The sequence below is a fragment of the Trachypithecus francoisi genome, unplaced genomic scaffold (assembly GCF_009764315.1).
Source record: "Trachypithecus francoisi isolate TF-2019V2 unplaced genomic scaffold, Tfra_2.0 Lachesis_group6, whole genome shotgun sequence".
Lineage (NCBI taxonomy): Eukaryota > Metazoa > Chordata > Mammalia > Primates > Cercopithecidae > Trachypithecus > Trachypithecus francoisi.
This window is the reverse complement of record NW_022681471.1, coordinates 28,635,490-28,647,974: the sequence shown is the minus strand read 5'-3', so window position 1 is coordinate 28,647,974 and position 12,485 is coordinate 28,635,490. Positions and strand designations below refer to the sequence as shown.

Sequence of the window (12,485 nt, the reverse complement as noted above, 5' to 3'; positions counted from 1 at the left end):
CAGCAGTACATCAAAAAGTCATACACCACAGTCAAGTAGGCTTTATTTCTAGGATACAAGGCTTGCTGAGCATATGAAAATAATAACTGTGATTCACCACATGAACAGAATCAAAAGCAAAAACCATATGATCATCTCAATACATGCAGAAAATGCTTTCAATAAAATTCAACATCCCTTCATGATAAAAACCTTCAACAGACTAGGCATTGAAGGAACATAGCTCAACACATTGGGGAGTTATACATGATATAAATGATGACTTGATGGGTGCTGACGAGTTGATGGTGCAGCACACCAACATGGCACAAGTATACATATGTAACAAACCTGCACGTTATGCACATGTACCCTAGAACTTAAAGTATAATAAAAAATTTAAAAAAAGACTAAAAAAAAAAAAAGAACCATCTATCACAAACCCACAGCCAACATTATACTTAATGAGGAAAGCTCTAATCATTCCACTTGGAAATTGGAACAAGACAAGGATGTTGACTCTCATCCTCTTATTCAACATAGTAATGGAAATCCTAGCCACAGCAGTTAGGCAAGTCAAAGAAATAAAAGGCATCCAAATAGGAGAGAAGACAATATGATTCCATACCTAGAAAATCCTAAAGACTCTGCCAAAAGGATCCTAGAACTGATAAACAACTTTAGGAGTTCAGGATACAAAATTAATGTACAAAAATCAGTTCCACTTTTATACACCAATAACATCCAAGCTGAGAGTCAAATCAAGAAGACAATTTCATTTACATTAGGCACAAAGAAAATACCTGGGAATAAAGCTTACCAAGGAGGTGAAAGATCTCTACAAGGAGAACTACTAAACTGTTAAAAGAAATCAGAGAGGACACAAATAAATGGAAAAATATTCCATGCTCATGGATTGGAAGAACCAAAATCATAAAAAGCAATTTACAGATTCAGTGCTATTCTTATCAAACTACCAAAGCTGTTCTGTGAAGAATAGGAAAACTACTACTTTACAACTCATATGGGACCAAAAAAGGGGCCTGAATAGCCAAGGCAATCCTGAGTAAAAAGAACAAAGCTGGAGGTATCACACTACTCAGCTTCCAAGTATACTATAAAGCCACAGTAACCACCACAACTTGGTACTGGTACAAAAACAGACACATAGACCAATGGAACAGAATAGAAAACTCAGTAATAAAGCTACACGCCTACAACCACTCAATCTTCAACAAGGCCAAGGAAGCAAAGAAATGGAGGAAGGACTCCCTATTCAACGAGTGATGCTGGGATAACTGACTAGCCATATGCAGAAGGTGAAGCTGGGCCCCTTCCTTTTTATCATATATAGAAATTAACTTCAAATGGATTAAAGATTTAAATGTAAGACCTCAAGCTATAAAATTCCTGCAAGACAACCTAGGAAATACTCTTCTCAATATCAACCTTGGCGAAGAATTTTTGGCTAAATCCCCACAAGCAATTGTAACAAAAACAAAAATTGACAAGTGGGACCTAATTAAACTAAACAACTTCTGCACAGCAAAAGAAACTATTAACAGATTAAACAGTCTACAGACTACAAGATATTCACAAACTATGTATCCAACCAAGGCCTAATATCCAGAATCAATAGGGAACTTAAACAAATGAACAAACAAAAACCAAGTAACTCCATTTGCAAATGGGCAATGGACATGAACAGATATGTCTCAAAAGAAGACTAACAAGTGGCCAACAAACATATGAAAAACTTAGCATCACTAATCATCAGAGAAATGCAAATCAAAACCACAATGAGATGCCATCTCACACCAGTCATAATAGCTACTATTAAAAAGTAAAGACATGGAATCAACTTAAGTGTCCATCAGTGGAGGATTGGATAAAGAAAATGTGGTACATATACACAATGGAATACTATGCAGCCATTAGAAAGAATAAAATCATGTCCTTTGCAGCAATATGAATGCAGCTGGAGGCCATAATACTAAGTAAATTAATGCAGGAACAGAAAAATAAATACTGCATATTCCTACCTATAAATGGGAGGTAAACATTGAGCACAAGTGGTCATAAATGTGGGAACAATATACACTGTGGGTTACTAGAGGGGAGAGGTAGGTGGATGAAAAAACTACCTATCGGGTATTTTGCTCACTACCTGGGTGACAAGATTCATACTCCAAACCTCAGCATCATGCAATATTCCCATATAACAAATCTGCACATGTACCCTTGTATCTAAAATAAAAGTTGAAAACAAACAAATAAAAAACAACAGTCATTCTAATATTAAATGTGAAATATGAGGTGATAATGAATCTTTCAGATTTAATGTGTTAACCTTTAAAATAAGGGAATTGTAGCATATGATACTTAATATCCTTTCTGGTTGTTTAATTATACTCAACCATAAGAGTATGAAACTACAAGAATATGTGGGTTGAATCTGTGAATAAATGGTTGAAATTCAATTTTAAAAAAGATTATTTGAGTGTTGATTTATGTTTTTGAAATGACTGATCTATTTCAGGTTTTCCAATATTTCTAGGATGTTGACCTTCACAGATGTTAATTTTAATATTGCAGTGTTTAAAGAAGCTCCATCCATTTTACTAATCTTTAGTTCCAATCTTATCTTCCCAGAACTGTGAGAATGCTGAAATTTCTGCTTAGCTTTTGAGCCTCTTAGCTGCTGCTTTCTATTTGGCTTTTTGGTCCCTTGTCACATCTTGAAGATGGTTGCTGGAGAAAACTGACAGAGAATATCAAGATCACATATGCACAATTGTCTTTCCTCAAAGATCTTGGCCCCTTGAATCCTAGTCTTGAACTCTAATTTTTGTTTTTTAAACCCCATGATACTGCCCTGCCAAAAGTTGTTAGCCACCCTTTCTACTGTGCTTCTCAGCTCCATCCTGCTTATAATTGCCAAATGCCTGAAAAAGACAACAGAGAAAGGTGAACTCACCTCATATTCTTCTTTCTGGAATCTCAGTAATTCAAAATTTTCCTCCCTTAAGTGTGTCTATGTGTGGCTGACAGAATAATGGCCCCCCAAACAATGTCTACATTCTAGAAACTGTTCATATATCTTACATGACAATAGGGACTTTGCGGATTTTATTAGATCAAAGATCTTGAGATGAGGGAATTATCTTAAATTATCTGGGTGGGCCATATGTAATTACAAAATTAACTGTAAGAGCGAGGCTAGCAGTTAGAGTGAATAACAGTATATGTGATGTGGAAGTAAGACACTGGAAGTATATGGACATGAGGCAAGGAATGCCAGTAGTCCCTAAAATATGCAAAAAGCAAATAATGTATCTTCCCCTGAAGTCTCCAGAAGGAACCAGTTCTGCCAACACCTTGATTTTATTACTTTGAGATTCCTTTCTGACTACTTACTATCAGAACTGAAAGACAATAAGTTTGTGTTATTTTAAATCATTAAGTTTGTGGTAACCTGCTGCAACAGCAGTAGGAAACTCATGCACTGGGTTTTATGCTTCCTTTTCACTTGCTTGGAGATTTTTCATAGAAGCTACTTTGATATATTGAAAGCATGTTTTTCTTCTTATGTCTCGTACATTCTTTTCTGTAAATTCTACCCTTTTATCTCTGACTTTTAGTCTAGTTATTTTCTTTCTACCTGTCTCCCAGATTATTCTTCCTTCCACTATGTTGACTATGCTGTAATATTATATATTTTAACTTGAAAAAGATCACCATAAAAGTTGATGATTCTTAAAACCAGTGTATAGTACTCACTTAAACCCTTTGAGCTCTCCATTTCCATAGCTTGCCTTTTCTGCCTTTGCAAATCTTCTCTCAAACCAAACCTCCTTCTCTTTTATCTATCTATCTAGATAATATGTTTTATATGTATAATATTATATTATTTCAGGAAGGTTGTGTGGCCTATAATATGTTTTATATGTTTTATATATATAATATGTAAACATATATAATATATAATGTATGTATTATATATATTATATTATATATAATATATATATAATACACAATATAATATAATACATATTATATATTATACACATAGAGAGAGAGAGAGAGAGAGAGAGAGAGAGTCTCGCATTGTCGCCCAGGCTGGAGTGCAGTGGTGCAATCTCGGCTCACTGTAGCCTCCACCTTCTGGGTTCAAGTGATTCTCCTGCCTCAGCCTCCTGAGCAGCTGGGACTACAGGCAGGCAGTCACCATGCCCAGCTAATTTTTTTATTTTTAGCAGCGACTGGGTTTCACCATGTTGGCCAGAATGGTCTCGATATCCTGACATCATGATCCGCCCACCTCAGCCTCCCAAAGTGCTGGGATTACAGGCGTGAGCCACTGCTCCCGGCCTTTAATAAATGATTTTTAATATTATTCAAACTCTAGTTTAAATAAGGCCACCTTAATAAAAGGCCACACAACCTACCTGAAATAATTTTTTTTGTCTTTCTGATAAGTCCTTTTGAATATAAAGACAAGTGTCTTTTAGACTAAATACTCTAATTTCTACAAAATTTACATTCTGTCTGTTAAACATGTATTTTCTAATAAATTTACTTTCAGTTTAATCTACACACCTATTTTAATATTTTGTTTAATTTGCACATCTGGGTTAAAGTTTTTATAAACGCTCTTATCTTAGTTTCTTTTGATTTAGTTTAACTCTTCTCTCTTGTTTCTGAAAATATCCCCAAAACAAAAACAGACATTCTAAATAATAAACACAAAATAGCTAATTAAAAACCACTAAGACAGTCACTGCCATCTAAATGGCAGCCCAAACCCCTAGTATTCTCTATCAAAATTAGCAAAATTTCCTTTATTCGAAAAAACAAAATAAAATAAAAAACAAAATTCTCAGACATTAAGACATTCCAAATTTCTCAGACATTAAGACATGTAGAGACTCCAGCCAACTACATATTGTACACATTTTTAAACTAATAAAATAACATCAAAAATTGAAAATGCAAGTAGCCGTTATTCAAATTCTCTAAAAAGTCTCTACAATTCAATATTAACATATAAAACCCTCTAAGTTCTCCCTCTCTGTATTTTTCTTTACCTACTTTACATTTTTATTAATGCATAATATTTGTATACATTTATGGGTTAAATGTAGTATTTTGATACATACATAGAATGTGTAATGATCAAGTCACTTTGAAAATTTATCATATCCATCACTTTGAACATATATCATCTCCTTGCATTGGGAACATTTCAAAGGTTCTCTTCTAGCTATTTTGAAAGATATAATATATTGTTGATAACTATACTTACCCTACAGTTATATTGAATATCAAAACTTATTCCTTCTGACTAACTATACATTTGTACTCATTAACCTCCTACTTTAAATCTACTAACTTTTCTACTAGTGTTGAGATAAAACTTACACTTACGACTTTCTAGCCAAAAAAAGGCTTAAAGACTTCCAAGCCAAAAAAAAAAAAAAAAAGGCTTGAAGACTTCCAAATTAATGACTTTACAAGTTACAGCAAGTCCATAATAACCAATAACCTAAACATCTTTTATTATACTTTAAGTTCTGGGGTACATGTGCAGAACGTGCAGGTTTGTTACATAGGTATACATGTGCCATGGTGGTTTGCTGCACCCATCAACCTGTCATCTATATTACGTATTTCTCCAAATGCTATCCCTCCCCTAGTCCCGCCCCTCGATGGGCCCTGGTGTGTGATGCTCCCCTCCCTGTGTTCATGTGTTCTCATTGTTCAACTCCCACATATGAGTGTCCTCAACATCTTTTAGAAATATAAATCTAAATTTGCCTAACAATCACTTATGGTAATAAAAAGCTTAATTACAAATTAATAACCAATGAAAAACCTAAATAAATGTTTATAAGTTTGACTCTCAAATCTAACAAGTCAGAACCATAAGGTCAAAACAATAATATATCTCTTTCCAACATAAAAATTTTGTTTTCTCTGCCACACAAAAACAGCAAAAAAGCCAAAAAACCTACTAAAATTCCTCCCGACTCACATTTATTAATCAAGCAAACCAGCTCACAACAAAAATTAAATTATTACGAGTTCAAAACTATTTGTTTTTCTTATACAATTCAGCCAGTCCTAAACAAATATAAACAGTTAAAAATGTAACCCTAAACTCATTTTAAAAGTAAAATAATTAAGTTTTCTAAAATCAATTTCTATAAAAACTACTTGACCCACAACTTTAGTCCACAGCTTTCATTAAATTACCTATCAAGACAAATAAGTTTAGTCACGTAAACAGGTCCCAATTTTGTTAAAAATATTATTTAGATACAGCTGTCTTCTATAAACCAATAATTTTATCTTACTATTTCATAACTAAAATTCTAAAATGAGTTCTTTGTAGATTATGGATATTAGCCCTTTGTCAGATGAGTAGATTGCAAAAATTTTCTCCCATTCTGTAGGTTGCCTGTTCACTCTGATGGTAGTTTCTTTTGCTGTGCAGAAGCTCTTTAGTTTAATTAGATCCCATTTGTCAATTTTGGCTTTTGCTGCCGTTGCTTTTGGTGTTTTAGACATGAAGTCCTTGCCCATGCCTATGTCCTGAATGGTATTGCCTAGGTTTTCTTCTAGGGTTTTTATGGTTTTAGGTCTAACATTTAATTCTCTAATCCATCTTGAATTAATTTTCGTATAAGGAGTAAGGAAAGGATCCAGTTTCAGCTTTCTACTTATGGCTGGTCAATTTTCCAAACAAATTTACAAGAAAAAAACAACCCCACCAAAAAGTGGGCAAAGGATATGAACAGACACTTCTCAAAAGTAGACATTCATACAGCCAACAGACACATGAAAAAATGCTCATCATCACTGGCCATCAGAGAAATGCAAATCAAAACCACAATGAGATACCATCTCACTCCAGTTAGAACGGTAATCATTAAAAAGTCAGGAAACAACAGGTGCTGGAGAGGATGTGGAGAAATAGAAACACTTTTACACTGTTGGTGGGACTGTAAACTAGTTCAACCATTGCGGAACACAGTGTGGTGATTCCTCAAGGATCTAGAACTAGAAATACCTTTTGACCCAGCCATCCCATTACTGGTATATACCCAAAGGATTAGAAATCATGTTGCTATAAAGACACATGCACATGTATGTTTATTATAGCACTATTCACAATAGCAAAGACTTGGAATCAACCCAAATGTCCATCAGTGACAGACTGGATTGAGAAAATGTGGCAGATAATACACCATGGAATACTATGCAGCCATAAAAAAGGATGAGTTCATGTCCTTTGTAGGGACATGAATGCAGCTGGAAACCATCATTCTCAGCAAACTATCGCAAGAACATTAAACCAAACACTGCATGTTCTCACTCATAGGTGGGAATTGAACAATGAGATCACTTGGACACAGGAAGGGGAACATCACACACACCAGGGCCTATTGTGGGGAGGGGAGAAGGGAGAGGGATAACATTAGGAGATATACCTAATGTAAATGACGAGTTAATGGGTGCAGCACACCCACATGGCACATGTATACATATGTAACAAACCTGCACGTTGTGCACATGTACCCTAGAACTTAAAGTATAATAAAAAAATTCTAAAATGAAAACAAAATCTTCATTTGTATACATATATGTGTTCAAGTGTGTTTGCACATATTTGCATATATTATGTTATATACAGTGTCTACATAACAAAGTCTCATTTATCAGTCAAAAAACCCTTAAAAGTTCTATTCGGCTTTTTCCACACTACCTAGAGAGAGGTCCATAGGGCATTGTTCTGGATTCCTGGGATCGCTTAAAGAGAAGCTTTCACAATGTCTGGAATCCTTGATAACCTACCAATGAAGGAGGATGATATCCTCAACTTGCTTGCAGCAGGAACCCACTTCAGTAGCCCCAACCTTGACTTCCAAATGGGACAGCACAAGTATAAAAAGAAAAGTGATGGCATCTGCATCATAAATGTGAAGAGGACCTGGAAGAAGCTTCTGCTGACAGGTCGTGCCATTGTTGCCACTGAAAACCTTGCTGATTTCCCTGTCTTATCCTCCAGGAATTCTGACTGCTGGGTTGTGCTGAAGCTCACTACTGCCACTGGAGCCACTCCTATTGCTGGCCACTTCACTCCTGGAACCTTCACTAACCAAATCCAGACGGCCTTCTGGGAACTCCAATTTCTGGTGGTTACTGTTCCCGGGGCTGACCACCACCTCTCACAGAGTTATCTTATGTTAACCTGAGGCCCATTGCTCTGTGGAAAACAGATTCTCCTCTGCATTGTGTGGACATTGCCATCCCATGCAACAAAGGAGTTCCCTCAGTGAGTCTGATGATGAATGCCAGCCTGGAAGTTGTACACATACATGGTACCATCTCCCATGAGCATCCATGGAAGGTACTGCCTGATCTCTACTTCTATAGAAATCCTGAAAAGACTGAAAAGGAAGAGCAGACATTGCTGAAAAGGCCATAGCCAAGGAGGAGTTTCAGGGTGTATGGACTGCTGCTGTAGCTCCTGAGTTCACTGCTACTCAGCCTTAGGTTGCAGATTGGTCTGAAAGTGTGTAGGTATCCTCGGTGCTTATCAAGCAGTTCTCTACTTAAGACTAGAGTGCTCAGCCTTCCAGGGAAGATTGATTTGCAGCTCCCACTGCTTAGACCACTGAATGGTAGGAACAACCTCTAAGTGATCTTAAACTGTTCTTCCACAGGCTCTTATGCAAGTTAGAAATAAGATTGATGACAAATAAATGTCAGTTTCCAAAAATAAATTTTATTAAAATTAACTTAAATAAATACACATTCATATAAAATATATAATTAACACAAATTCCTTTAGTTCCCATGACTTAAATACATCTTTAACAAATACACCAGTTTTAAAATAATAAAATAAAAATATAAATTTCTTTAAAGTGGACAACATATATTTTTACCCAAGTTTACTGGTCAGTTTTATATTTGTCTCTACTAAATATTTTAATATGTCAAGATTTGTCACAAATGATATAAAACTACAAACCCAGCCTTAAAAAATAAATCTTTGTTTATGTAACTTTTTATAAATGAAATTAATTTATCTTCTAAGTTATCAACAAAGTACTCATGAATTTAACTTTAAGGTTCCTAAACACCTAATATTTACAAACTATAAAAATAATTAACCAAAAACCTTAGAATGATAACATTGACTAATATCTCAGTTTTCATAATCTAAATAAACTATTCAAAATTAAGTTAACATAAATACAATAAACACCATAAACTTTCCATATAATTTTACATCTTAAAGTTATGTTTTGTTAAATTTGAAAAAATACAACTCTAAGCTGTTTACAAGAGATGCATTCTTCAAAATCCACAAACTTGCTCAAAGTTCATGGCAAGCTTACACATAAATATCCTTCTACAAGGACATCTGCTCAGCAACTGCTTGTCCCAACTGGGACTGGCATCACCTTTGTTATGGATCTTTGTAGCCACGGATAATCATTTCAAAACAATTAAGTAATCCTTCTCATTAAAAAGCAAACAAACAAACAATAAAAACCTTTGTCTTCCTTTACTTCCCTGAATACACACATAGTTTACTATGACATGCATATTCCCATTGCCATGCTGTATCCCAAATACATATAGTTTTGGTTTAGAGAGCTTCTCTCTGATGGTTATTTAGGTTAAGAGCTGTTAAATTCATCTTTAAGTTATTAGTTTTAGTTTTTTTTAAAGTTTTCAATTCTAGAATGTTTAGTTTATTAGTTTTCATAAGGCTCCATTTTTATTAATATTGAGCATAGTAGATTTATAATAAATCTATTAAAATCTATGTCTCCAAACACCATTATTTGGATTATCTGTGTGTTTATTTCAATTTGTCTTATTTGTTTTGGGTTTTGTTCACACTGTTTTGTCACCTCCTATGCATAGGTATTTAAGATTGTGTTCTACATGTATGTTTGTTGTGGCACTGTTCACAATAGCAAAAACTTGGAACCAACCCCAATGTTCATCAATGATAGACTGGATAAAGAAAATGTGGCACATATACACCATGGAATACTATGCAGCCATAAAAAAAGGATAAGTTCATGTCCTTTGCAGGGACATGGATGACGCTGGAAACCATCATTCTCAGCAAACTAACACAAGAACAGAAAACTAAACACTGCATGTTCTCACTTTAAGTCAGGGTTGATCAACGAGAACACATGGAAACAGGGTGGGAACATCACACACTGGGGCCTGTCAGGGTGTGGGGGGCTAGGGGAGGGATAGCATTAGGAGAAATATCTAATGTAGATGACGGGTTGATGGATGCAGCAAACTTCATGGCACATGTATACCTATGTAACAAGCCTGCACGTTCTGCAATGTACCTTAGAATTTAAGTATAATTTTAAAAAATATGACAATAAAAGTAATACAAAAAAAGACTGTGTGGTGGATATCATATGTGAAAAATTATAGAGATAATTTGAGGCCTAGAAAGATGCTACCTTCCTACACAGAAGATTGTTTGCTTCTGGGTTAGAGATAAAGGAGCATTATCAATCCCAGAAGAAACTTAATCCATTCAGGTATGAAGATGATTCTATGATGATCTTAAAGCACTATAAGTCCTAGTCTAGGCATGGTTCACTCTTACTCCTCGAGAACTAATTTTTGGGATTTTAGCCCAAAGCCTGAAGATTTTACCAGCCTGTCTTTCTCCTTGGCAGGTCTTGGACTCTAGTTTTTGTCTTCCTAAGCATAAGGACCTGTTAAAATTTCTGCTCAGTTTGTAGCCTTTCAGTAGTCTCTTCTGGAATTGAAAAATTTCCCTAAGGAAAAAGCAACCACCAAATCTCAAATTACCTCTCTGGGTTTTCTTCTTCTTCCTCTGTATTTTTGCTAGTATATTTATTGTTTTGTTTGCTCTATGATGTCTTCATCATATTTTAAAAAACATATTTAGATTATTTGGTTGTTCTCAGTATAAGGGATGATTTTCATGATACAGTCTGTAATTACTGGAATTATTATGTATTCTCTTTGCTTTATAATTTCAGCCAGAGACTCAGGTGGGAAGTGTAATTAGCCGGTGGCTAGACTACTCAGAATTTTATTCCTGAGGTGCATGATGTTCTGGGGGGCCGTGATGTATCTCAACTGATTTTTATCATTGGAAATTGAAGTATAGGAAGATTTCCAAAAAGTCTCCTGAGATTCAAACATAAGTCTCCCTGTCACCATTGAATATCAACAATCTTATTTCCTGTTAAAAACTGATATTAATTATTTTAGACAACATAGTAACCCATATATTGATTGCCCATCAAGTGTCAAAAAATACCTGAAATGACCATGTTGCAGTCTCAGTTTTCAATACAGTGAACCTTTATTGAGTGCTATGGCGTAAGTCTTCCTTTGTGGGGCTCTAAGACCATTATACAATCATAGCCCAAAGATGTGAAGAGGGGAAGCAAACATTTTTCAAGTGTGATGAGTTGTAATCCTGAGAGGCTGTTCTCCATCCTCTACCTCTTGGTTTCTACATTAATGTGTTCTAGCCATGGGACAAATGTTACCAAATTTTAAATATTACATCTGTCCATAAAGTAAAGTTTGTTTGGCATATTGATCAAATCTCTTATAATCCTTTCTGGGTTTCTGAGTTATGATAAAATCTCCAACTATGCTTATTGACTTGTTTATTTCTCTTTGTATCTGTCAACTTTATATCTGTTGTTACTATGTTACTAGGTGCATAATTTTTAAATGCGATATTTTGGGGCAACGTTAACTTTTTTTCATTATAAAGTGATCTTCCTCTCTAAGATTGCATTTTGCCTTAAAAATGTCTGAAATTAATACAGCTATAAAAATTGTATTTTATTAGTGTTTGCATAATCTAACTTCTTATATTCTTGCAGTTTACATATTCTTATATTTTGAATGCATCTTTTGCGAACTGCTTAAGGTTGGATTTTTTTCATTTTGGCAATTGTCTTATTTTGATTAAAACATTTAGTTAATTATAATTTATATAATCATTTCATTGAGCGCTTATTTCTTTATGTATCTCACATTTATATGAGACAAATTATCTGAGATATCATGTGAGATAATAATTTGCCTTCAAAATAAACTGTACCCATTATACACTCATAGATAACAGCTAGTTGGCTAGTTTAATAGATAGTTATTAGACTTTTTAGTGTTTGATTGTTGGTGGCAATTTTTAATTTTTTATCTAAAAACTGTCATTATCTTGCCTCCATTCTTGAATGATATGTTCACTGGGTATATCATTCTATGTTAACAGTTATTTTCCCTCAGTATATGGATGAAATCATTTCACTATTTTCTGGCTTCCATTGCTGCTATAAGCCAGCTATTAATCTACTCTTTTAAAAGTTATATGTCTTTTTATCAGGCTACTTTTAAGATTTTCTTTCTCAGGTTTCTGCAATTTCACTATAATGTATCTAGCTGTTGTTTACTTATTC

The 12,485-nt window shown here is 34.6% G+C and overlaps 1 pseudogene; it reads left to right on the top strand.

The window, feature by feature from the left end:
• The first annotated feature begins 7,811 nt into the window (after window positions 1–7,811).
• Window positions 7,812–8,670, top strand: LOC117077669 (annotated as a pseudogene).
• Window positions 8,671–12,485: the final 3,815 nt, after the last annotated feature.